Source organism: Arachis ipaensis, chromosome B4 (assembly GCF_059453495.1).
Source record: "Arachis ipaensis isolate K30076 ecotype BB chromosome B4, ASM5945349v1, whole genome shotgun sequence".
Lineage (NCBI taxonomy): Eukaryota > Viridiplantae > Streptophyta > Magnoliopsida > Fabales > Fabaceae > Arachis > Arachis ipaensis.
Window position 1 is genome coordinate 117,034,666 of NC_142439.1, and position 25,500 is coordinate 117,060,165.

General features: G+C 36.7%; 1 long non-coding RNA gene across 4 annotated transcripts; it reads right to left on the bottom strand.

Moving 5' to 3' along the window:
- Positions 1-9,829: 9,829 nt before the first annotated feature.
- On the bottom strand, positions 9,830-17,596 carry LOC107637985 (uncharacterized). Of its 4 annotated transcripts, none has more exons than XR_015881151.1 (5): positions 16,779-17,596; positions 13,890-14,185; positions 13,730-13,812; positions 13,540-13,657; positions 9,830-10,451 (listed from the first exon to the last, which is right to left on the bottom strand). It is a non-coding gene; the product is annotated as an uncharacterized LOC107637985 (long non-coding RNA). The 4 variants fall into 4 exon arrangements; XR_015881150.1 differs by having other exon boundaries at positions 13,916-14,185; positions 16,779-17,595; XR_002361452.2 differs by having other exon boundaries at positions 9,830-10,447; positions 13,730-14,185.
- Between the last annotated feature and the right edge of the window lie 7,904 nt (positions 17,597-25,500).

Here is a 25,500-nt window from a genome sequence, read left to right on the forward strand (position 1 = left end):
CCCTCTTTAATTCTTTCTCCTTCCTTCTTCCTTCTTCCTTCTTTATTCTTTCTCACTTTTTACTTTCTCCGTCCTTCTTTTTCACATTCATCATCAAGGTTCTTTTCTTTTCTTCTTCCCTTTTTACTTTTCCATTATTATTTTTATTTATGTTTTCTTCTTCTTTTTCTTCTTACTTTCATTATCTATATTTTCTTTTTCTTTTTTTTTTATTTTTACATTATTTTACTTGGTGTTAGAAATTTAATTGGGTGATTGTTTTCTTCTCTATTTTGCTTGTGAGTATATTGAGGAATTGTTTGACAATTAATATTACTTCTTAAAGGGTTGTTTGCATGTCCAATTTAATACTTTCAACAACATATTTACCATGCATGCTAAGTGTTTGTGAAAAAGCCCGTATGGCATTGTGCATTATTTTTAAATTATTCTATTCTACTACTCTAATGCCTGTTTTTCACAAAACCCCTTTATATATATATATATATATATATATATATATATATATATATATATATATATATATATATATATGATTGAATATAATTGTCAATACAAACAGATTGTTAGTTTGAAAGAGTTGATAATCAAATTGGGCAATTAATGCTTGATCTATGCTACTCATGCCTTTTCCGGCATACCAATAAACATCTTGCATCTTGCCTGAATATGCCCTTGCTATATTTTCATTAAGGAACTGATCACATAGAGTCGCGACCATGTGATAAGAGTCATCCTTCTTTACCTTGGCATTGATTATCACTTGTACTATTCTCTTCCTTGCTATAACCCTTAGCTTTACATGTTACTTCCCTTTTCCCTTTTCAGGATGGCCACCAAGAAGGGTAAAGAGAAAGCTACTCCCAAACCACCGGCAAGGAAAGGAACAAAAAGAGCACTAGTGACAGAGCCATCTTCAACAGCAGTAAAGCCCTTAACAAAGCGAATCAAGAGGATCATCAAGGTCGATGAAAAAGAGAAAGCCTTTCTAGCAAAGGACACTGCGCGGTTCACTAACCACTACTGTGAGCAGATGTTCCCCATCCTGGCTGAGCGGAACTATAACAATGAGCACCTTCTCATTCTCCCGACCCACATTATTGAATTTGTTGAGCCCCGCATTGAGCGAAGACAATGGAGATTCCTATGGAGATAGCCATGGCAGGTTAACCTTTCATGGGTAGTTGAATTCTACTCCAATTTTCACATGCCAACCATGCAGTCTGTCTATGTCCGTCAGAAGCAAGTTCCCATAACTGAAGAGGCCATTCAGCGAGCTTTAGATCTTCCCCCTGCTCCAGAAGGATTGGACGCATTCCAAAAAGCCTCATTCAAGCGCCAGACATACCAATTTGACTAGGACGCTGTTCTCAGAGTTATAACACAACCTGGCAGCAGATGGATCTACGGATACCATCGATCCCGACCTAAGGGCATATTGGCTTCAACACTCACCTTGGAGGCTCGAGTATGGGCACAGATTATGTCCCATTACGTCTTTTCGAGAACTCACGAGTCCTCCTTCACTGCAGACATGGCTGTTCTACTCTGGTGTATCCTTACAGACCATCCTCTCAATTTACCAAGACACATTCGGCATGCTATGGGACACATACAGATTGCGGGCAACCTACCTTTTCTCGCCTTGGTTTCAGATCTAGTCTCAGCAGCCGGAGTCTCCTACAGAGCTGGGAACACCAAAGCCATGATTCCACGGGATGATCAGTACGTCCCTAACGGGAAGTATATCAGACCTCCAACAGCCACTACTAACTGGCCTGCAGAATAGGTTGAAGATATTCCTTCTCCTTCCATATCACAAGCACCTTCAACAAACCAAATGCTCCATCAGATACTTGAGAGGTTGGACCAGCTTGACCGGCAAGGAAAGAGAAGAGAGCGCCGTAACAAGCACCAATTTACATACCTCAAGGAGCTACTTGTTGGTAATCACCCACCTGAAGAAGACCCAGACAACCCGTACTCCACTTCATTTACCAGCACAGGGAGCCATGACAGTCCCGATTGTGGAGATACTGCTACCAGCCCCCCTTTGTTCCTGACTGATGGCACTGAGGACGGTGCCAAGCTTTAAGTATGGGAAGGTCGGTCAGTGGTACGGAATTTATAACCCACAAACTTAACAGCAAGTGCACCGAGTCGTACCAAGTAATACCTTACGTGAGTAAGGGTCGATCCCACAAGGATTGATGGATTAAGCAACAATAGTGTTTGATAGGATTAGTTAGACAAACAGAAAATAATGTTGAGAAGTTCAAAAGCATTTAAAAAATAAAGAAGAGTTTGAAGACAGGAAGGTGAGTAGGTGAGGAATAAAATATTGAGAAAGCAGTTAAGGCTTCAGAGTTATCTATTTTTCTGGAATTATTTTTCTTACTAACTATTTTAATCATGTAGGATTTAATTTATGGCAAACTATATATGACTAGACCCTAATTCCTTAGACCTTCCTAGTCTCCTCTAAAATTTATCAACAGCCAATTCCTTGGTCAATTAATTCCAATTAGAGAGTGATGATCAAATTCCAGTTTATATGCCACAAAAACTCTAATTACCTAAAAATAAAAGAATTATATGTCACGTATCCCGTTAAATCCAGATAATTAAAATTTAGGAGAATTTGTTTTCAAGCTGTTGTTCAAGTAAAGAGCTTTTCCAAGTTATACAAGAACTCAAATAGAAGAGGGTCATACTTCCGTTCCACCCGAATTCATAAAATAAAGAGCAAAAACAATTCTTAAATTATAAATCCATACATAAATTAAAATAGAAAAAGCAATAAAATCAATCCATAGAAATAGACAGAGCTCCTAACCTTAACAATGGAGGATTAGTTGCTCATGGTTCAAAGTAGAAAATAAGGATTCAGGTAAAAATGTACTTTTCCAATCTGATGGATCTGAATCCCCTTTTATAACTAATCCTAATAATTTAAAATCAAATTTCTAAAATTAAAATTAAAATAATATCTTTTCCTATTTAAAAATCAAATTTGAATTTAAATTCGAATTAATTAACAAGTCTTCAGCTGATGGGTGGGAACCACTTGATTTGTCCATTCTGCAGCTTTTAATATGTGTTTTCTGGGCTGGAAACTGGGTCAAAACAGCCCAAAAATCGCCCCCAGCGTCTTTCTGCATTTTTTTTCATGTTGCGCATGTCACGCGTACGTGGCGATCACACGTACGCGTCGATGGTCTTTTTCGCGAGTCACGCGGACGCGTCGGTCATGCGGACGCGTCGCTTTGCAAATCTTCAAATTACGTGTACGCGTCAATCACGCGTACGCGTTGCTCCTCGCTGCCATCTCCTTTGATTCTTGTGCTACAGAAACTCCATCTAATCCAGCCAAATGCTACCTAAAATAAACAGTATTGCACAAAACTCAAAATAATATCCATAGTGGCTAAAATATAATTAATTATTAATTAAACTCAACAAATTACATGCAAATTTACTAGGAAAAAATAGGAAAGATTCTCACGCATCACAACACCAAACTTAAACTGTTGCTTGTCCTCAAGCAACCAAAACTAATATAAGCTTAGGATGTGAATTTACATGAGAATGAGAGTTCGATTAAGCTCATGTCTCTTCTTATAGTGGAATTTACAATTGCAATCCTGAATAATTTTAGCATCTCACTTTATCCTTTGAAGTTCAGAATGATTGGCATCCATAGGAACTCAGAATTTAGATAGTGTTATTGATTCTCCTAGTTCAGTATGTTGATTCTTGAACACAGCTACTTTATGAGTCTTGGCCGTGACCCTAAGCATTTTTTTTTCCAATATTACCATCGGATACATAAATGTCACATACACATAACTGGGTGAACCTTTTCAGATTGTGACTCAGCTTTGCTAGAGTCCCCAGTTAGAGGTGCCCAGAGTTCTTAAGCACACTCTTTTTGCTTTAGATCACGACTTTAACCGCTCAGTCTCAAGCTTTTCACTTGACACCTTCACGCCACAAGCACATGGTTAGGGACAGCTTGATTTAGCTGTTTAGGCTAGAATTTTATTCCTTTGGGCCCTCCTATCCATTAATGCTCAAAGCCTTGGATCCTTTTTACCCTTTGCCTTTTAGTTTAAAGGATTATTGACTTTTTCTGCTTGCTTTTTTTTTCTTCCTTTTTTTCGCAAGCTTTGTGTTTTTCACTGCTTTTTCTTGCTTCAAGAATCAATTTTATGATTTTTCAGATTATCAATAACATTTCTCATTTTTCATCATTCTTTCAAGAGCCAACAATTTTAACATTCATAAACTCCACTATCAAAATCATGCACTATTCATGTCATGCATTCAGAGTCACAGAAAATACCACCACATTTGAATAAATAAGACTACTCTAAAAATTAAACTCAAATTCTCATGCACTACATCTGTTCTTCTTTCTTTTTGATTTAAAGCTCAGTGGGAAATACATGAGACATTTTTCAGAATTAAAGCACTTAACAGAAAATTAAACTAGAACCTATGAATCTACTTATAAAGGATCATGCAATAAACAAAACAAAGTAGTAGGAAACTAGAACATAACATAATAAAAGCGGGAAGGAAAAAAATGAAAGGGAACTCAACCACCTTAGTTATCTGAGCGGTCGTTTTATTCTTTAGGTTGTGCTTCTTTGTGAAGATGATTCACTTCCCTTTGGTGCCATAAGAATAGACAGAAAATCCTATAAGTGAAGCGTCAACACCAAACTTAAAGGTTTGCTTGTCCTCAAGCAAAGAAGAACTGAAAATAAAAAGAAACAAATATTATACTGAAATAAGAATAAAAGGATAAAAGAACAAGAGAGAATTAGGATTTGGGAGATAAAATAAAAAAATTAAAAAAAACTGGTGGCAAACTGGTGGAGGTGTGCGGTGCAGGCGACGCGTACGCGTATGGCACGCGTACGCGTGTGTCGCGAGAATTTTTTTAATGACGCGGAAGCGTCAGGCATGCGTTCGCGTGCCTTGGGTTTTGTGCGATTCGCGCAAAGCCAGCCGCGCGCACGCGCAACTCTCTGTAACTTTTTATTTTTCTCGCACCCCTAGATGACGCGTACGCGTCAGCGACGCTTGCGCGTCGGATGCTTTTTTTTTCCGGCTCCTGTTCTAAAATAGCTGCATGATTAGAAAATTAGTAAGAACTTAATAAAAATCAAATAAGTAAGAAAAATACTACTACAAAAAATAACTAAGGATACAAAATTATCGGGTTGCCTCCCGACAAGCGCTTCTTTAACGTCACTAGCTTGACGGTCAGCTCCTCTAAGGAGGGGGATCATAGGGGCTCAGCTCTTCACCCCTTATTTTGAACTTCTTTCCTGTGTCTTCATAAATTAGCTCAATATGCTCCAGAGAGAGGATTCTGTTTACTGTATAAATCCATGCTGGAGTCTTAGTCAACACCACCTTCATTCCTGGGGAGAAACCTTCAGTGGGGATCTTTTTGTTTCTCCATCCCCTGGGTATTTTCTTCTTTTTGAGAACCTCCTCCTTGGTGGATGATGCATTTCCAACACCAAACTTAGGTTTGATGTTAGGAGGAATTTTACTGATTGTCACCAAAGGAGGTTTGAGTTGCAGACTCTGCTGTGCATCATCAGGGGGTTCTTGAAGGTTTGGATCAATAAGCTCAGCCTGCATGCACCTCTCTCCTTCACCTGTTGAATTTATATCTTTGAAGACATGAAAGACCAGTTGCTCATTATGCACTCTAAGCACTAATTCACCTACTTCTACATCAATCAGAGCTCTTCCAATAGCTAGGAATGGTCTTCCTAGAATTATAGAGGCATTCTCATCCTCCCATGTATCAAGAATTATAAAATCTGCTAGGAGGAAGAACTTACCCACTTTGACCAAGATATTTTCCACTAATCTGTATGCAGGCTTCATAGATTTGTCTGCCATCTGTAATGCTATCTTTGTGGGTTGTGCCTCTTGGATCTGCAGTTTCTTCATCACAGACAAGGGCATTAAATTGATGCTTGCTCCCAGATCACATAACGCTTTCTCAAAGGTTGTACTCCCAATGGTGCATGGAATTTGAAAGCTCCCTGGATCTGGCATCTTCTTTGGTAAGTTATTCTGAATGATGGCACTACATTCTTTAGACAGGACCACTGTCTCATCTCCCTTTAAAGACTTCTTCTTTGATAACAGCTCCTTCATGAACTTGGCATAGAGAGGCATTTGTTCCAAAACCTCAGCAAAAGGAATATTGATTTGCAACTTTTTGAAGACTTCCAAGAACTTTGAAAACTGCTTGTCCTTGGTCTCCTTTTGAAGTCTCTGAGGATATGGCATTTTAGGCTTGTACTCAGGAGCCTTTGGCAAAGTAGGATAAGTGTCAAGAGAGTCTAGGAATGGGTTGTCTGCACGCTTTGGAGGGGTGTGCTCCACTTCTCCCTTCTTCTCCTCTGGAGCTTCCTTTTCAACTAGCTCTTCATTGGCCTTGGTCTCAGAGCCAGATACTTTACCACTTCTCAATTGAATAACCTTGTAATCTTCTCCTGGGTTCACCACTGTATCCTCTTGAAATGTACTTGCAGACCTCTCAAGTATTTGCTTGTTCAGTTGGCCCACTAGCACCTCTAAGTTTCTAATGGAGGCTCTAGTTTCCTGCATAACTTGTGCTTCCGTACTTGCCACTTGTTCACTTATCAAGGTGATAGCCTTGCATTTCTCTCTTGGATTTGGAATTGTGTTACCAGGAAGACTATTAGTGGTCCTCTGATCAATTTCAGTGACTTTTGTGGCTAATTGACCCATTTGAAACTCCAAGTTCTTGATGGATGCTCTGGTTTCCTGTCTAAAACCTGTCAATATTGCTTCCAAATTATTGTTCTGCTGGAAACCACCCTAAGAACTATTGTTGAAGTTCTGAGGTCTCTGAGGTTGGTCCTTCCATCCAAAATTTGGGTGATTTCTCCATCCCAGGTTGTATGTCTTAGAATATGGATCATTGTTGGGATTCCTAGGACCACTCCCCATGTAATTCACCTGTTCAGAAGAAGGTTGAGCATAATCATAATTATCATTTTGCACAAAATTACCTATCATGTCATAGGAGATTTCTTGTGGTGAATTTTGTGTGTTGATAGCTGAGACTTGCATGCCACCCATCTGTTGAGTAAGTAGATTTATTTGCTGAGACATCAGCTTGTTCTGAGCAAGAAGAGTATTAACAGCTTCTACTTCCAACACGCCTCTCTTCTGAGGGGTCTCATAGTTCACAAGATTCCTGTTAGATGAGTATAAATATTGGTTGCTTGCAACAAATTCAATAAGCTCAATAGTCTCCTCTGGTGTCTTCTTCTTGTGTAGTGAACCGCCTGTAGAAGTGTCTAGGCTCATCTTGGACATCTCACCCAAGCCTTCATAAAAAATATCTAGTTGGGTCCACTTAGAGAACATGTCCGGAGGGCATTGCCTAGTCAGCAGCTTGTATCTCTCCCAAGCTTCATAAAGAGTTTTACCCTCCTCCTGCCTGAAGGTCTGAACCTCCAACCTAAGCTTAGTCAGCTTTTTTGGTGGTTTAGTGAGAAACTCTGTAACAACCTTTTCCCAAATATTCAAACTCTCTTTTAGTTGGGAATCTAGCCATAGCTTTGCTTTATCCCTCAGAGAAAATAGGAAGAGCATCAGTTTGTACACCTCTGGGTTCACTCCATTTGTCTTCACAGTATCGCAAATATGCAGAAAATCATATATGAATTGATTTAGGTCTTCGTGGAGAAGACCATGATACTGGCAGTTTTGTTGCACCAGGGTGACTAGTTATGGCTTCAACTCAAAGTTGTTTGCAGCTATAGGAGGCACCACAATGCTCTTTCCATATAGATCTGCAGCAGGAGCAGAATAAGAGCCAAGCACTCTCCTTTGTTGCTCATCCCCATTCGGATTTACCATATTGGCATTAACAGTGTTATTATTATCCATAGCTGATTTTGCAACCTTGTAAAGTCTTGCTTGTTGTAAACGCCGCCTGAAAGTTCTTTCAGGTTCAAGATCAAAGTCTAAGAGATGTTCTTTGTCTCTGTTCCTGCGCATACACAAACAGAAGACAAGAAAAGATGGGACTCTCTACGTTAGAGTGTAGAGAAGTCCCTGTGAGGTAACCTGTGTAAAGAAATAAAATAAAATAAAAATACTAAATAAATAAATAAAAAAAATTGAAAATTGCAATTAAAATTAAGACAAAAATTTTGAAATTATTAAGCCAAAAAAAAAATAAAAATAAAATTAATTAGAGAATATCAAACTTAATTTCAGAAATTAAGAAAAAATATTGGTGCTATTTATTTATTTATTTAAATTTTTATTTTTTTGTTTTTTATTTTAAATAGTAAAAGTAAAATAAAATAAAAAAACGGATACAGTATAAAGGGAAGGGGGCAAAGTAAACGAAAAGGAAAAAGAAAAAAATAACGTAAAGAAAAAAAATTAACGTAAAGAAAGAAAAATAACGTAAAAAAAAATGCAAAATAAAAATTAATAATAATAAATATATATATATAATCTAAGCAATAGGGGTGTCCGCGGATCGGATCGGATCGGATATGGCCAAAATTTCGATCCGATCCGCACTACAATCATCGGATCGGATCGGATCCAATATCCGCAGTTTTTAAGGTTGGATCCGATCCGATCCGATCCGCACATTTGCGGATCAGATCGGATCGGATATCGGATATATCCGCAAAACACAAAAATATTTTTAAAAGCTTATTTTTATTAAAAAAATATCAATAAAATTTATTTTTTTATTCTTTTAAATATGTTTACTCTTAAAATAATATTAAACATACTTTTCTTGAATAATAAATTAAAATAATTTAACATATATGATAATTATTAGTTAAAATAAAACATAAAAAGAATATTTTACTTATTTATTTCTTTATTTTTGCGGATACGCGGATATGCGGATCGGATATGCGGATACCAACACAAAATCCGCAATCCGATCCGATTAGTGTGTGGATCCGATCCGATCCGATCCAAAAGCCTTGTGGATCGGATCCATATCCGCAATTTTCGGATCAGATTCGGATAAACACCGCGGATATGCGGATCGGATCCGATCCATGGACATCCCTACTAAGCAATCAAATAACGAATAATTGTTAATCACTATCAATCCCCGACAACGGCGCCAAAAACTTGGTGCGGAATTTATAACCCACAAATTTACCGGCAAGTGCACCGGGTTGTACCAAGTAATACCTTACGTGAGTAAGGGTCGATCCCACGAGGATTGATGGATTAAGCAACAATAGTGTTTGATAGGATTAGTTAGACAAACAAAAAATAGTGTTGAGAAGTTCAAAAGCATTTAAAAAATAAAGAAGAGTTTGAAGACAGGCAGGTGAATAGGTGAGGAATAAAATATTGAGAAAGCAGTTAAGGCTTCAGAGTTATCTATTTTTCTGGAATTATTTTTCTTACTAACTATTTTAATCATATAGGATTTAATTTATGGCAAATTATATGTGACTAGACCCTAATTCCTTAGACCTTCCTAGTCTCCTCTAAAATTCATCAACAGCCAATTCCTTGGTCAATTAATTCTAATTAGAGAGTGATGATCAAATTCCAGTTTATATGCCACAAAAACTCTAATTACCTAAAAATAAAAGGATTATATGTCACGTATCCCGTTAAATCCAGATAATTAAAATTTAGGAGAATTTGTTTTTAAGCTGTTGTTCAAGTAAAGAGCTTTTCCAAGTTATACAAGAACTCAAATAGAAAGAGGGTCATACTTCCGTTCCACCCAAATTCATAAAATAAAGAACAAAAATAATTCTTAAATTATAAATCCATACATAAATTAAAATAGAAAAAGCAATAAAATCAATCCATAGAAATAGACAGAGCTCCTAACCTTAACAATGGAGGATTAGTTGCTCATGGTTCAAAGTAGAAAATAAGGATTCAGGTAAAAATGTACTTTTCCAATCTGATGGATCTGAATCCCCTTTTATAATTAATCCTAATAATTTAAAAATTAAATTTCTAAAATTAAAATTAAAATATTATTTTTTCCTATTTAAAAATCAAATTTGAATTTAAATTCGAATTAATTAACAAGTCTTCAGCTGATGGGTGGGGACCACTTGATTTGTACATTCTGCAGCTTCTAATCTGTGTTTTCTGGGTTGGAAACTGGGTCAAAACAGCCCAGAAATCGCCCCCAGCGTCTTTCTGCATTTTTTTGCACGTTGCGCATGTCACGCGTACGCGTCGGTCACGCGTACGTGTCGATGGTCTTTTCGCGAGTCACGCAGACGCGTCAGTCACGTGGACGCGTCGCTTTGCAAATCTTCAAATCACGCGTACGCGTCAGTCACGCGTACGTGTCGCTCCTCGCTGCCATCTCCTTTGATTCTCGTGCTGCAGAAACTCCATCAAATCCAGCCGAATGCTACCTAAAATAAACAGTATTGCACAAAACTCAAAATAGCATCCATTGTGGCTAAAATATAATTAATTCTTAATTAAAATCAACAAATTACATGCAAATTTACTAGAAAAAAATACGAAAGATGCTCACGCATCAGTCAGTACCTGACTTCCGGAGGTACTTACTCTTTTTTAGCACCAATAAATTATTTATTTTTCTTTTGTTTAGGATAGGATAAAATTGCATAGTAATAGATATTTGCATGCATGTTCTAATTGGTTGAAAAACAATAAGTTTCTTTTTAAGACCCTATTTTTGAAAATTTCACTAAAATTTCACTAATTTAAATTAAAATTTTTTTGTTAAACTTGTTTGGAAGTTGCATTTGGAACATGATTTTAAAGCTAAAATACATAACCTATGAGACTTGAGCTTAATTACATGGTTACATTATTTAACCATAATATTTTATTCTTGTGTGTTTTTCTTCTCTATGATTGCAATCTATATTTTGTTCCATCCTATATGTCCAATGTTTAATGTATTTAAATGTATGCATATGATTGAGGCCATCATTTGATTAGCTCACTTATCCCAAATAGCCTACCCTTTTAATCACCTTTGTTAGCCACTTTGAGCCTTTTAATCCTATTTGTTCTATATTTTACCACATCACTAGCCTTAAGCAGAAAAACAAATTAAATACCCCAAATTGAATCTTTGGTTAGCTTAAGATAGAGATTGTATGTCAATTAAGTGTGGAAAAACTATGGGAACATGGGTTAACAAGGGAATGTGTTATGTTTTTACAATTGATAAAATATTGGGAATTTGGGTACCTACTCATGTGAAACTAGAAAATTAAAAATTTATGTGCATTGATAAGTTATGTTTACTTTTCTTTAAAAAAAATTTCAATAATTAAATAAATAAATAAGGGGACAAAATTACCCCAATGTTAAGTTTAATGAAAAAATCAATGCATATGTGATACAAGTTAAGAGAAAAGTTGATGCATGAGTATGTAATGAAAAAGTGGGAAATTTGGGTAGCTAGGCATGAATTTAGAAGTTATATAGAGTGTGTATGTATAGGTAAAGAGCTTAGGTTAATCAATGATTCAATTTATAGCTCACTTAGCCATATATATACCCTCACCTTTACATTAGCCCCATTACAACCTTGAAAAGACCTCATGATGTTTGCATTGGTGTATTAAATACTTGTTGATTGGTTAGGTGAAGAACAAAGTTTAGAAAGCATGACTAGGGAAGAGTAGAGTGATTACCCTATATACTTGAGTGATTAGAGTGCATACACACCATTAGTTAGGGTTCAATGCTTGATTCTATGTTCCCTACTTTCATGAGCTGTCTTCTTACAAGTTTACTTGTTTTTACTGTATGATTTTAATTAGTGATATCTGATTTATGTTTGTCTTGAAGAACTTATTTACTTTTTACTAAGTAGACAGAATCATCTTAGCATATAGCTGCATTCATATACATAGGTTGCATTGCATTGCATGAGTCTTACTTTTTTCTACTCATTTATTTTATCTCCTTAAGCTAAGCATGAGGACATGCTAATGTTTAAGTGTGGAAAGGTTGATAAACCATTATTTTATGGTTTATTTTATGTTCAATTAAGTGGTTTCATCAAGTCTTTACCCACTTATTCATATGAATTACATGATTTTACAATTCCTTCCTAGTTTTGTTCTATGGTTGAAAACTTGCTTCCTAGGAAACTTTCATTTGTGTATTTTGATTCTCCTTTATACCATTCGATGCCGTGATCCGTGTGTTAAGTGTTTCAGGCTTCATAGGGCAGGAATGACTTAAAGAATGGAGAGGAAGCTTGCAAAAATGGAAGGAACACAAGAAACCAAGGAGATGACCAGCGAGCATCGACGCGCAGGCATAGCTCACACGTGCACGCGATATGGAGAAAATTGTAGCGATGCGTGCGCGTGCCTGACGCGCACGCGTGGATTGGAGTTTCACAAAAGACGCGCACGCGTGAATGACGCGTACGCGTGACAAGGAAATTCGCCGAATGACGCGCACGCGTGACTGACGCGTACGCGTGACATGCGCGATCTGCAGAAATAACAGAAAACGTTGGGGGCAATTTCGGGCCGAGTTTTGACCCAGTTTCTGGCCTAGAAACATAGATTATAACCAGGAAACATGCAGAGACTCAACACATTCTCATTAGGATAGTTTTTAGTTTTAGATGTGAATCTAGAGAGAAATTACTCTTCCTCTAGGTTTTCTTTATATTCATAGTTTATTAGTTTTATGCTTTTGCTTTTGGATATTGAAGAGTCATCACCTCTGTTGAAGATACTATTCTAGTTTATTTCCTTACTTCCTATTTATTTATTCCATATTCTTAATTCTTGTTTAGAGTGGTAATTGGATTATTTTGGATTTATTAATGCAAAGGATTACTTTTATTTTTAATTAATTTTCAATCCCTATTTTATTTAATTTATCATGTCTTCTTCTTATATTTTATTGAGCGTTATATTCATGTCAATGGAGTAGATTCCCTACTTGACATGGGGGTTGATTAAGAAGAGACACTTGAGTTGGAATGCTCAAGTGATTAGTTAAATTGGAAGTTGTTGGCTAATTCTGTATTTACTAACGCTAGACCTTCCCAAAGGAGAGGACTAGGATTTGCAAATAAGAGTTAGCTCAATCACTTGACTTTTCTTTATTTAGTAAGGGTTAACTAAGTGAAAATAACAACCTCTTTATACTACACTTGAGAGAATTCCAACAAGGATATAACTTTCAATTAATCATTCCCCCAGTCAAGGCTTTTTAATTTAAATAATATAAATTTTTTTTAATTTTCATTGCACTAAATTACTATTATTTATTTTTCTGTCATTCAACTCTCAAAATCTCTCAGAAAACTCCTGATTAATAAATTAGCACCCTTTCTTACAACTTGTTGGGAGACGACCTAGGACTCATACTCCTAGTATTTTTATTCTGATTTTTGTGACACATTTCTAAATTGATGAGGCAGATTTCAGCTGGTTAAGAGCTATACTCGTAATATAATTTCTAATTTGATTTCTTAATTAGCCGACTTACGCCACGCATCAGTGACCCCACCACATTAGGAGCCCTTCATTGGAAGACAAAAGCACCACCTTGGACCTTAAACTTCATTTGGCTACTGCTTCAACAATCACTTCCCACGAAGCTTAACCTGCAGATGCAAGGAGTTAATTGTTTCACATTATGTTGCCGATGCATGGAAAAAGAGGGATCGGAGCTTCACCTGTTCAAAGAGTGCGAATGGACTAAGCGATTCTAGTTCGCTACCCATTCACAATCCGATCAGAAATTGAGCCATCATCCTCCCTACAACAATGGTTCCAATACATCATCAACAATATCGAAAGAGTAAAGACGAGTTTATTGCTTTGCTGTCTTCATGCCTTTTGGATTAGAAGAAACAAATTACTTCTTGAAGATGAACATAGGTCTCCTGAATTAATGGTTCAGAACGCGCAGCGGGACTATGCAAAATTTAGCACCGTGAATGCACCCTATCCTACGGCGCTGCATTCTCTGTCGTCGAGAAGCCAGAGCTGCTCTAGTTGGACAGCGCCATTGCTGGGATTTTTCAAGATGAATGTTGATGCTGCAGTGGTTGACAGACACAACAGAGGTGTAGGTGTGGCTATTCATAATCACCATGGACAACTGGTAGCTGCTGCGACATCTGCAATATCTGCATCCCACTTAGTCAGAGAGGCCAAAGCAAAATATTTCTTTATGGGCCTACACGTTGCAATGAAAAGAGGGCTCTTGGATGTTATTTTGGAAAGTGACACCATGCACATTGTGAATACAGTGCTATCTACACAAATATCTCAAGACAATTGTGGACTTATTATTTCTATAGTAAATTTTGTTTGTAAAGCTTTAGGAATTTTCAAGTTACCCATGTAAAACGAAGTGGAAATCTTGTAGCACATTCCCTTGCATCTTTAGCTCTTACTAGGCCAAACCTTGTGTAGCTGCAAGAATTTTCCTTACAAATTTTTAACCAAGCCCATTTGGATGTATTTGGGCTAGCCTTTTAATATATAAAACTAATTAACCTTAAAAAAAAAACTACTGGATTCATGTGGACTGAAACTAATCAAAACAAAGGTCATATGTCAATTAGAGTCCATCCAATGACGATGATTGAAACTTTTAAAGTCAGATTGTGCTTGTTCTAAAGACAAAACAAGCAGAAATACTGCACCAATTGAGGCCCATAAGTTGCTACAATTACATCTACAATATTATTTCAATAGTGACGGTGGCAAGATTATGGGGAATCATAAACAAGATTGTTTCACCAATTCAAAGTGCTTTCGTCAGCGACAGGCTCATTCAGGACAATATTATTATTGTGTAAGAACCATTCCACAAGATTACTAGCAAAGGGAAAGAAGCCTCTCATGATTTAGCCATCAAACTTGACATGAACAAATCAAATGACAGGATGGAATGAAAATTTGTAGATGAAGTTCTCAAAGGTATCGGGTTTCATAAAAAATGGGTTAAGTTCACTATGAAATGCATCAAAAATGTATCATATAGATTCAAATAAATGGAATTCTAACTAGGAAACTTTTCCCACAAAGAGGACTAAGACAGGGAGACCCCCTTTTTCCTTATCTTTTCATTATTGCTTTCGAGGTTTTCACTATCTTAATAGATGATGCACTGAACAAAAATCTAATTTATGGGGTCACAGTAGCTCCTGATGCACCAATAATAACTCATCTACTGTTTTTTGACGATTATATCATTTTTCAAGAGTGAAAAAGGACAAAATTTACCAACTTATCTAGATCCTCAATCAATACACCTCGGCTTCAGGACAAGTCATCAATATGGAGAAATCTAAAATAACATTTGGCAACAAAATTTCTATCTAAACTAGAATCAACATAGAACAATATTCTAGCTTGGGACAACCCGGGAAAGTACCTAGGTCTTCCAGCACAATGGGGAAGAGTGAAATGCAAGTCTCTGGAGTGGATTATGGAAAAAGTGGAGGGAAAAAGAAAAGGGTGAAAATCAAGCCGGGAAGGAAGTCCTCAATAAGGCAATCATACAAGCTATTCCAACATATGCCATGAGTATCCTAAAGTTTCCAAAATCCTTTTGTGACAAACTAAATGCAAAAATTGCTAAGTTCTGGTGGAGAAGCCAATGAAAAGAAAGGAGGATACATTGGAAAATCTGGGCGAAGCTTTGCTTGAGTAAGAAAGAGGGCGGACTGGGTTTTAAAGAATTCCACCATCAAAATACATCTCATTTGGCCAAACAAGCATGGAGAATTATCAAGAACCTAGGAGAATTATGAGTGCAAATTTTAAAAGCTCTATATTTTCCAAATTGCGAGTTTTGGGAAGCAAAAAATACCAAAATGGCTTGTGGGTGTGGAATAGCATACTGTAAGGAAGGGAACTCTTAAAGAACAAAGGAAAATTGGGCATGGGTAAAGGAAACGTAGTGAGATTATGAAGTGACAATTATATTCATGGCATCAACGAATCACTCAACAAAGAAAGCAGGGATAATAAAAAAGTGGAAGAGCTCCTCTCAACTTCAGAAACCTGGGACAAAGAAAGGATCCAAAGAAGCTTCCCTCATATTATAGCAAAAAGGATCATGCAGACCCAGTCAGTAGGATTGCAGAAAGTGACATGATAATGTGGCCATTTAGAAAAGATGGAAACTACACAACCAAAACAGGGTACTACGTGGTAAAAAAAGAAGCAGATGACATTAATATTAATGACAACCCTTCAACAAGCAACAAATTGGAGGACCTTTGGTGATGGACATAGAACATGAAGGCTCCTCAAAAAATAAAAATATTTCTCTGGAAGGCATGCATAACATCTTGCCAGTAAAAGCAAATTTAAGAAAGAAAAGAATAACCAATTCTAATTTGTCCCCAATTTATTTGCAGGAAGAATAGATCAGCGAGCATGCACTACTACTCTGTGAATGGACCAAAGCAGTGTGGTTTGGTTCATAGGCACAATGCATACCTTCCAAGGAGAATGTACGATCGATAGCTGAATGTCTCCAACATATGTTCAAGAAATGCAAGAGTGCAGGCACATAGGCGCAACTCAGAATTGGAATTATTATGTGAACTATATGGAAGGCAAGGAACAAGATGGTATATAATAACATAGAGCCTATACCAGAGACCACCATCAAACATGCAAGAATAATAGAGCAGGAGCATAGCAGTCAAATAGAGGACAAACAAGTCAAGGCTAAGGATACCAGCAAAAGAAGTAAAATACCTGTAATATGGAGGCCTCCACCACAGAACTGGATCAAGCTAAACACTGATGCTTCATTCTCAAGTGGAACCAAGTCAGGTGCAACAGCAGTGGTGATCAGAGACCATAGAGAGAAGGTGTTGGGTGGAACAACATTAGAGATTCAAGCAAGCTCGAGCTTGTCAGCAAAAGCACAAGCAGTAAGGGAAGTAGTTATTATGGCTAAAAATCTTGACATTCAAAAGGCCATTATTGAAACAGATTGTCAATTACTCACCCAGACCATCAAATCAGGAAGTACAATTTGGAAAATAGACCCAATAATCCAAGACATAAAAATGGCACAGAAAACGAATCCAAACTGTGGCCTTACATGGGCTCCTCGAGAAGGAAACAAGCTTGCACATTCCTTAGCAGCCCTAAAACACCATGTTCAATTACCCAAGTCATGGACATCCAATCCCCATCCAATCCCCCATCTCAGATAGCGGATATCGTCAGGAAGGATAAATTAAGCTTACCGCTACCAAATATTTTTCTCCAGAATAAGATGCTCTCTCAGATTCGGGACTAGAGTGGCCAACACTCACATTGCAAGCCACTCCAAGTCTCATAGCGGGATTGCATTTGGTGGCTTTGATTATTGAGCATGATACATCAAGGAAATTAACTGATCTTGCTCCTTGCATTCGTTTATGTCATCTGGTTTTCTGCATCCCTGTCCAACAGTGTACACATTCAAGTTTCAATTGACTTAGCTCTTCCTAAGAGCCAAGCATGTATGTTATCAACTATTAGCAAGGCGTAGTGATTTAGAAATTTGTCTCAGGACCTTGGACATTAGTTTAGAATTAGGGATTATTGCTTAGAGGGTCGGTTGGTTTCAGTGTGGGTTGGGCTTCTTGGTCCACATCCCATAAAAAAAAACTTTCAAAGTCGGCATTATCTTCACTTATTTATGTTTTTATTATGTCTTTATATTTGGACTGTAAAGGTCATGATTGCTTATTAAATTTACATTACTTTACGTTTGTGTATGTACATGCCTGCACCACATATACTGCTGAGGTTTTTAGTGATGTTTTGGTATATTCATTGTATGATTGGAATTCAGATAGAAACTGTCAAATTTAACAGTTGATAATTATAGTACAAATGATACCACTATGATTGATCATATATATGCTTGATTAAATTTCACCACTTAACTTTATTAAGTGGGAAGAGTTTTTTTACATGTGTTATTGTGTTTACATTATAAATTTTAATTGTCAAAAATGCCATGAATGCTGATAAAGTATAATTAGAATCAATTAAGATTAGCTAGTATCATTTATATTTATATAGCATATCTGTATATTTATTATAGAATTTTATGTTTTTATTGCTTTGATTCTTCTAACACCTATATATACCCTTGTACATTCTACCTTTGATGACACACTCAATGATACACTTTTCAGATTATTCTCTTATTTCTAACATGGTATCCAGAGCATAGGGTTTTTTTTCATGGAAATTCATTCATAGCCCCTTCTTTTTTCTTCTTCCAGTAGTGTTCTTTACCCTTGTTTCTCGATACTTTCCCAACGTTTTGGTTCGTCACCGCCTTTATCGCCATCTTCGTCTTGTCGTTGCGAGTTCAACGAGTCCAATCGTCGGCGGATACCACCGGACGCGCCGCCACACGCCCCCTGAAGCTCACTGTTGGCTTCAGGTTCTTCTCGCCTATAAACGCCTCCAGCACCGTTGGATCCACACCCAGGATCAACGGCACCGCATCGCGCCACGTGTCATGCCACCCGCTTTCAACCCGCATCCTTCTAAACTTGCCTCCTGATTCACGTGCCACCTCCTCGCTGCGTCGTCATTGACGTGTTTTTCTCCTCTTCTCACATGTTGCCATGTGTCCTTTCCCTGATGACGTGGCTGCTGATGTGGTAGCTGACGTGACAGACAGTGGGATCCTCCCTAAAATTTTTTGGTGAGCTCTTTTTGATTTTGCCCTCTGATTTCTCATTTTCCCCAAATTTTCCATTTCTTCTCCTTTGCGTCTATGTTTCTGCTATTATGAAAAAGTTTGATATTTTTCAGCCTATTCCTATTATCCTTAATGGCTCCAACTATGCTCATTGGGTTGAAGCTATGCAAGAATTTTTTAAAGGGCGAAAATTATGGCGCTATATGACTGGTGATGTTGTTTTTCCTGTTAAGCCCACTGTGTCTGAAAAATCAAAAGATGGGACCTCCAAATCAAAAGAAGATATTGAGAAAGACTTTGCGAAAAAATTGGAAGATTGGGATAGTAAAAATCATCAAATTATCACGTGGTTTCGCAATACTTCTACTCTAGGCATTCATTCACAATTCGAGTATTTTGAAACTGCTAAAGAGGTATGGGATCATTTGGTAAAATGTTACACTATTTTTGATCTCTCCCATCATTACCAACTGCTAAAGGAGCTTCATAGCCTTAAGCAAGAACGTGGACAAGCGTTTTTTGATTGTCTTGCTCAAATGGAAATTATTTGGGATCAACTGACCTCTTGTGAGCCTGTTCTTAAAGATTCTACCAATACTAAGGCATATGAGGATTATCAGAACCGAACACGTCTCATACAGTTTCTTATGGCACTTACTGATGACTATGAGCTGGTTAAAGCTTCTCTTCTTTATCAGAACCCCTTGCTTAATCTTAAAGATGCTCTTCCTCATCTTAAGTCTAAAGAAACGCGCTTAGGATTGACTTGCCCTAAGAGTGAAATTGTCTTTCCTTCCACAAACAGAAAGGGTAAATTTTGTCAAAACTATAACTGTTCTGAGCACTCCTTCTCAGACTGTCATTCTACTGAATGTCATAAATACATACAGAAAAGCACATTGGCTTCAATTGCCCGAAACTGTTCTGCCATTATTGTAAGCTCTCGGGACATTTGATTACTACCTGTTCTACTCGACCACCACGTTCAGATCAGAACAAGTATCATTCTCATCCCACCAATGTGCCTGCTTCTACTATTGCTGTTGCTGCTACTGAATCCACTAATTCTACCTCTCTCAACCCACATTTTGTCTCTCCATCTGACATTGAATCTCTTCTTAAGCAACTTCTCTCCTTCTTTAGTAATACCTCTGCTGCCCTTTTCACTCATCCAGGTAATTCTAAATGGTACTTTGATTCTGGTTATTTTAATCACATGTCTCCTTTGTGTTATCTTTTCTCATCATTATCTACCACTATAAATTCACCTTCTGTCAACACTATTAATGGTTTTCTATTGCATGCGACACATATGTGTTTTATTTCACAATCAAATATTTGTCGGTCAACATGTTGATCTTATTTTATTCTAAATTTAAACTCATTTTATTCCAAATTTAAACTTTAATCTTATCTTTGTCAGTCAATATGTTGATCTCGGTTTTGATGTCAATTTCTCTATTTCTGGTTGTCGTGTGCAGGATCGTCGGACAAAAAAGATCATCGAGACCGGGTGTAAGGTCGGAAGATTGTTTGAGCTCGAGAACCTTCATGTTCCTTCTCCGTCAAATCTCTATGTTGTTTTCTCTCCCTCTACTCTTCACTTGTGGCACCGTCGTCTTGCCCACAGCTCCCTAGAAAAATTGTGTCCTCTTATGTCTACGGGTGTTTTAGGTCAAGTTAATAATGAGTCTTTTGATTGAATTTTTTGTCAAACTGCAAAACAACCTGCTTTATTTTTTCGTAATAGTTTCTCTCTTGCTTACTCTCCTTTTGATCTTATTCTTTCTAATGTTTGGGGCCCCGCTCCCACTGCTTCTATGGGAAGGAATCGATACTTTGTATCTTTATTGATGATTATTCACACTTTACTTGGGTTTATTTGATGACTAATCGTCATAAGCTGCCTCAGATTTATATTAAATTTGCCACTATGATACGAACTCAGTTTTCCAAAGTCATTAAAATCTTCTGACGCGATAATGCGATGGAATATCATGACTCTAAACTTCTAAATTTTCTTGTTGAATAGGGTACATTGTCTCAGTTTTCTTGTCCTGGTACCTCTCAACAAAATGGCAGAACTGAACGCAAACATTGTCACATTCTTGACTTTGTTCGAGCAATGCTTATCTTTTCTTCTTGTCCTGAGCGTACTTGGGGTGAAGCTGTTCTCACTATTATTCATGTTATCAATAGACCCCCTTCTTCTATCCTTAGTAACACTACTCCCTTTGAGCGTCTTTATCTTATTCCTCCCAATTACAGCTTTCTTCGTATTTTCGGTTGTGTCTATTTTGACCTTCCTCAGCCTCATGAACATAATAAACTTGAACATCGGGCTCGTATATGTTGTTTTCTTGGTTATGGCACTGAACACAAGTGTTATTGTTGTTGGAATCCTATCTCTTGACGTATTCGTATATCTCGTCATGTTGTATTCTGAGAGCATCACATGTTCTCTATTTTTTCCTTTTTTGAGTCCATTCCTTCTACTCAGTCACCATTTTCACTAACCCCAATGTTGATCTTTTTCCTAGTGATGATACTATAGGTTCTATCTCAAGTCCATCCCTAGAGCCCCCTCTTCTTACGTCTTCTCTATCTCCTGATGATTCCAGATCGGACAATGCTCTTGCTCCTACTGTCATACCTCCTCCCTCCACTCGTTCTTCTAGGGTAAGAAATATACCTCCTCATCTTCTTAATTATCATTGTTTTTCTACTATTATTCATCACCATGAACCTAAGTCATTCTAAAAAGCCTCCACAAATCCAAGTTGGTAGTAAGCAATGCAGGAAGAAATTTAGGTGCTTGAAAAAGCACACACTTGGGACTTGGTTGATCCTCTTTCTGATCAGGAAGTTATGGGTAGTAGATGGGTATATAAAATCAAAACTCACTCTGATAGTTCTATTGAGCATTATAAGGCACGATTGGTTGCTCAAGATTCTATGCAAGAGTTGGTATAAATTATTAAGAGGCTTTTGCTTTTGTTGCTCGTCTCACATTTGTTCGAGCTTTCTTTGCCATTGTTGCGATCAAGGTATGGTCTCTCAGTCAGATGGATGTGAAGAATGCATTTCTTAGTGGGGATTTAAAAAAGAAGGTCTATATAAAACCACCTCTAAGATATCCTTGTCCTTCCAGCAAAGTCTGCCTTCTTTGCAAGGCACTTTATGGTCTTAAGCAAGCTCCTCATGAATGGTTTGAAAAGTTCAGCACCACTATATGCAATCTCAATTTCACTTGCAGCTCTCATGAGAATGCTCTCTTTATTCCTAAAAGTGAATGTGAAGTTGATGAGCGGATAATTTATACGCTTTTTGACATTGTTTTTAGTATGTTTTTAGTAGGATCTAGTTACTTTTAGGGATGTTTTCATTATTTTTTATGTTAAATTCACATTTCTGGACTTTACTATGAGTTTGTGTGTTTTTCTGTGATTTTAGGTATTTTCTGGCTGAAATTGAGGGACTTGAGCAAAAATCAGATTCAGAGGTTGAAGAAGGACTGCTGATGCTGTTGGATTCTGACCTCCCTGCACTCAAAGTGGATTTTCTGGAGCTACAGAACTCGAAATGGCGAGCTTCTAATTGCATTGGAAAGTAGACATCCAGGGCTTTTCCAGCAATATATAATAGTCCATACTTTAGCCAAGAATAGACGACACAAACTGGCGTTCAACGCAAGCTCTCTGCCCAATTCTAGCGTCCAGCGCCAGAAAAGGATCCAAAACCAGAGTTGAATGCCCAAACTGGCACAAATGCTGGCGTTCAACTCCAAGAAGGACCTCTACACGTGAAACACTCAATCTCAGCCCAAGCACACACCAAGTGGGCCCCGAAAGTGGATTTATGCATCAATTACTTATTTCTGTAAACCCTAGTGACTAGTTTATTATAAATAGGACCTTTTACCATTGTATTAGACATCTTTGGATTATCTTTTGATCCTTTGATCATCTTTGGACGCCTGGTTCTTAGATCAGAGGGGCTGGCCATTCGGCCATGCCTGGACCTTTCACTTATGTATTTTTAACGGTAGAGTTTCTACACTCCATAGATTAAGGTGTGGAGCTCTGCTGTTCCTCAAAGATTAATGCAAAGTACTACTGTTTTCTATTCAATTCATCTTATTTCGCTTCTAAGATATTCATTCGCTCTTCAACCTGAATGTGATGAACGTGACAATCATCATCATTCCCTATGAACGCGTGCCTGACAACCACTTCCGTTCTACCTTCGACTGAATGAGTATCTCTTAGATCTCTTAATCAGAATCTTTGTGGTATAAGCTAGATTGATGGCGGCATTCAAGAGAATCCGAAAAGTCTAAACCTTGTCTGTGGTATTCCGAGTAGGATTCAATGATTGAATGACTGTGATGAGCTTCAAACTCGCGATTGCTGGGCGTAGTGACAGAACGCAAAAGGATAGTAAATCCTATTCCAGCATGATCGAGAACCGACAGATGAATAGCCGTGCCGTGACAGGGTGCGTTGACCATTTTCACTGAGAGGATAGGATGTAAACCATTGACAAGGGTGATGCCTCCAGATGATTAGCCATGCCGTGACAGGGCATTTGGATCATTTTCCCGAGAGAAGACCGAAAGTAGCCATTACAATGGTGATGCATTACATAAAGCCAGCCATGGAAAGGAGTAAGACTGATTGGATGAAGATAGCAGGAAAGCAAAGGTTCAGAGGAACGAAAGCATCTCTATTCACTTATCTGAAATTCTCACCAATGATTTACATAAGTATTTCTATCCTTTATTCTATGTTTATTTAATTATTATTCGAAAACACCCTTATCAATTTATATCTGCCTGACTGAGATTTACAAGGTGACCATAGCTTGCTTCATACCAACAATCTCCGTGGGATTCGACCCTTACACACGTAAGGTATTACTTGGACGACCCAGTGCACTTGCTGGTTAGTTGTGCGAAGTTGTGAACCATGGTATTGGCATCATGTTTTTGGCGCCATTACCAGGGAAAGAAAGAACGATGAATTTTACATAATCAAAGTGTAATCACAATTTCTGCGCATCAAGTTTTTGGCGCCGTTGCCGGGGATTGTTTGAGTTTGGACAACTAATGGTTCATCTTGTTGCTCAGATTAGGTAATTTTCTTTTTGTTTTCTTTCCAAAAAAATTTTCAAAAATCTTTCAAAATTTTCTCCTTTGTTTTTGAAAAAAAAATCTTAAAATAAAAATGTTTTCAAAAATATATTTTTCTTCAGAATTTTTAAGAATGAATTCTAGTGTTTCATGAAGCATGTGGAGCCTGGCTGGCTGTAAAGCCATGTCTAAATTCCTTTAGACTGAGACTTCCAATTTGTTATCAAGAGCAAGCTAGTTGGTGCTAATCCACCTGCTGCTGTTCATGATCTACCTGCTGCATGCTAAAGCTTGGCTGGCTATTATGCCATGCCTGACCCTTTGATTAGAGCTTTAGACTAAAAGAGCATAAAATTCATGGAATTCATATTAAAAATTTTGGAATCCTTATTTTTCTTTTTTTTTTTCAAAATGATTTTCGAAAATTTTAAAATAAAAATACAAAAAAAATCATAAAATCATAAAAACCAAAAATATTTTGTATTTCTTGTTTGAGTCTTGAGTCATGTTATAAGTTTGGTGTCAATTGCATGTGCATCTTGCATTTTTCGAAAATTCTCATGCATTCATAGTGTTCTTCATGATCTTCAAGTTGTTCTTGGTAAGTCTTCTTGTTTGATCTTTGCATTTGCATGTTTTGTGTCTTTTCTTGTTTTTCATATGCATTCTTGAATTCTTAGTGCCTAAGCATTAAAGAATTCTAAGTTTGGTGTCTTGCATGTTTTCTTTGCATTAAAAATTTTTCAAAAATGTGTTCTTGATGTTCATCATGATCTTCATAGTGTTCTTGGTGTTCATCTTGACATTCATAGTGTTCTTGCATGCATTCCTTGTTTTGATTCAAAAATAAAAGAGAAAAACATGAAAATGATGTTTTTAATTTTTCTCTCTCATCATAAAAATTCAAAAAATAAAAAAAAATCTTTCCCTCTTTTCTCTCATCAAATTCGAAAATTAGATTTGACTTTTTCAAAAAATTTTTTTAAAAAAAAATCTAGTTGTTTTTATGAGTCAAATCAAATTTTCAATTTAAAAATCTTATCTTTTTCAAAATCTTTTTCAAAAATCAAATCTTTTTCATTCTTCTTAGTTATTTTCGAAAATTTCAAAAATCTTTTTCAAAAATCTTTTTCTTATTTTTATATCAAATTTTCGAAAATAACAATAACAATTAATGTTTTGATTCAAAAATTTCAAGTTTGTTACTTGCTTGTTAAGAAAGATTCAAACTTTAAATTCTAGAATCATATCTTGTGATTTCTTGTGAATCAAGTCATTAATTATGATTTTAAAAAATCAAATCTTTTTCAAAACTAATTTCAATCATATCTTTTCAAAAATATCTTCTTATCTTATCTTTTTAAAAAAATTTGATTTTCAAAATATCTTTTCTAACTTCCTATCTTCTTATCTTTTCAAAATTGATTTTCAAAATTTGTTTCAACTAACTAACTAACTTTTTGTTTGTTTCTTATCTTTTTCAAAACTACCTAACTAACTCTCTCTCTCTCTAATTTTCGAAAATATCTCCCCCTTTTTCAAAATTTATTTTTAATTAAACTAATCATTTTATTTTTTTTTTTTTGAATTTTCGAAAAACTATTAACATTTTTTAAAAACCATTTTCGAAA